Consider the following 3013-nt stretch of genomic DNA (forward strand, 5'->3'; position numbering starts at 1 on the left):
AGAATTAACATTTGAGGTCCATTCAAAAGTGTGATAACAGCGGGGAGGAAGCTGTTCTTGAATCTGTTTGTATGTGCATACAAACTTTTATATCTTCTGCTCAATGGAAGAGAATATAACCAAGCTGGAAGGGGTCTTTGGTTTTGTTGGTTGCTTTCCTGAGGCAATAGGAAGTATGCCATTCAATTGTAAAGGAAGGAATCACAACCGAATTCAAGTCATATCTTGTTCCCACTTGACTACATGCGAGAATATTGGACAATTTAATAGTGGCCGCAGTATTGCATGATTTTTGCAAAATTTTAATCTACTGGTGCTGAAGCCAATCAATACCATCCCAGGTGAAATTGGGTTTATCTCCATAAACAACGGCTAGAATTTTCAACTTACTTTCTCAGTGTAGTTCAGTTGCACACTGGATACATTTGTAGAAACATCTGGGAACTTAGTTTGTTTCTGTGGCTGGGGTACAAATGTATTGTTTGATTGGCACAGGAAAAACAATTTTATGAACATCAGTTTTAAAAATGCAATTATTATTTTCCCTGGTACCGAGGGTTTACTTTTAATATCATTTGTGCTGTTTGTACAAGGACACATTTTTTAGTTCAGGAAGTGCAGTTCGCAGTTTTAGCTGTCATTGCAAGAAATTCGTTTGAAGTGTGTCTACTTTAATGCCGGTAGCATCTGGAATAAGTTGGGTGAACTTGCAGCATGGATTGGTACCTGGGATTTCAATGTTGTGGCCATTTCTGAGACATGGATAGAGCAGGGACAGGAATGGTTATTGTAGGTTCTGAGATTTAGATGTTTCAGTGAGAACAGAGAAGATGGTAAAAGGCTGGGGGTGGTGGTGGTGGTATTGTTAATCAAGGGCAGTATTACAGTGGCAGAAAGGACAGTTGAGGACTTGTCTACTGAGGTAGTATGGGCTGAGGTTAGAAACAGGAAAGGAGAGATCACCCTGTTGGGAGTTTTCTATAGGCGTCTGAATAGTTCCAGAGACGTAGAGAAAAGGATTGCAAAGATGATTCTGGATAGAAGTGAGAGTAACAGGGTAGTTGTTATGGGCGTTTTAACTTTCCAAATATTGACTGCGAATACTTCTTTACTTTAGATGGATCAGTTTTTGTTCAATGTGTGCAGGAGGCTTTCCTGACACAGTATGCATACAGGCCAACAAGGGGCAAGACCACATTGGATTTGGTACTAGCTAATGAACCTGGCCAGGTGTTAGATTTGGAGGTAGGTGAGCACTTTGGTGGTAGTGACCACCATTTGGTTATGTTTACTTTAGTGATTGTCCAGCCTTTGGCTTTGCTCTTTACATCATTACTGTTTGCAGGAATAGTGCCAGAAGACTGGAGGATAGCAAATGTCCCCTTGTTCAAGAAGGGAAGTAGAAACAATCCTGGTAATTATAGACCAGTGAGCCTTCTGTTGTGGGTAAAGTGTTGGAAAAGGTTATAAGAGATAGGATTTTTAATCATCTAGAAAGGAATAAGTTGAATCGGGATAGTTAACACAGTATTGTGAAGGGTAGGAATGCCTCACAAACCTTATTGACTTCTTTGAGAAGCTGACCAAACATGTGGATGAGGGTAAAATGGTTGATGTGGTATATATGGATTTCAGCAAGGCATTTGACAAGGTTCCCCACGGTAGGCTATTGTACAAATTATGGAGGCATGGGATTGAGGATGATTTAGCGGTTTGGATCAGAAATTAGCTAGCTGAAAGAAGATAGAGAGTGGTGGTTGATGGGAAATGTTCATTCTGGAGTTCAGTTCCTAGTGGTGTTCTGCAAGGATCTGTTTTGGGGCCACTGCTGTTTGTCATTTTTATAAACTACCTGGATGAGGGCATAGAAGGATGAGTTAGTAAATTTGCAGATGATACTAAGCTGAGTAGAGTTGTGGATAGTGCCGAAGGATGTTGTCGGTTATGGGGAACATAGGCTGCAGAGCTGGGCTGAGAGGTGGCATATGGAGTTTAATGTGGAAAAGCGTGAGGTGATTCACTTTGAAAGGAGTAGGAGAGAGCAGAGAGTTCTCCGTGTCCATGTACATAGATCAACCCAGGTTGATAGGGTTGTTAAGGAGGCATATGATGTTTTAGCTTTTATTAGTAGAGGGACTGAATTTCAGAACCATGAGTTCATGCTGCAGCTGTGCAAAACTCTGGTGTGGCTGCACTTGGGGTATTGCGTACAGTTCTGGTCACCGCATTATAGGAAGGATGTGGAAGCTTTGGAAAGGATGCAGAGGAGATTTACTAGGATGTTGCCTCATATAGAGAGAAGAGCTGAAAAATGTGTTGCTGGAAAAGCGCAGCAGGTCAGGCAGCATCCAAGGAGCAGGAGAATCGACATTTCGGGCATAAGTCCTTGTTCAGGGTTTGCTGATCTCCAGCATCTGCAGTCCTCACTTTCTCCTCATATGGAGAGAAGGTCTTATGAGGAAAGGCTGAGGGACTTGAGGCTGTTTTCGTTAGAGAGAAGAAGGTTAAGAGGTGGCTTAATTGAGTTGAAACTTTATTGCTGGAACAGCACAGCAGGTCAGGCAGCATCCAGGGAACAGGAGATTCGACGTTTCGGGCACAGGCCCTTCTTCAGGAATGAGCAGAGAGTGTTCAGCAGGAGAAGATAAAAGGTAGGGAGGAGGGACTTGGAGGAGGGGAGTTGGAAATGTGATAGGTGGAAAGAGGTCAAGGTGAGGGTGATAGGTCGGAGTAGGGTGGAGGCGGAGAGGTCAAGAAGAAGACTGCAGGCCAGGAAGGCGGTGCCGGGCGGGAAGGATCCGGCTGAGACAAGGTGGGGGGAGGGAGAATGAAGAAACTGGTGAAGTCCAAGTTCATCCCCTGCGGTTGGAGGGTTCCCAGTCGGAAGATAAGACGCTCCTCCTCCGACCGTCGCGTTGTTGTGGTTTGGCGGTGGATGAGTCCAATGACCTGCATATCCTCGGTGGAGTGGGAGGGGGAGTTGAAATGCTGTGCTACAGGGTGGTTGGGTCGG

Source organism: Chiloscyllium plagiosum, chromosome 29 (assembly GCF_004010195.1).
Source record: "Chiloscyllium plagiosum isolate BGI_BamShark_2017 chromosome 29, ASM401019v2, whole genome shotgun sequence".
NCBI lineage: Eukaryota > Metazoa > Chordata > Chondrichthyes > Orectolobiformes > Hemiscylliidae > Chiloscyllium > Chiloscyllium plagiosum.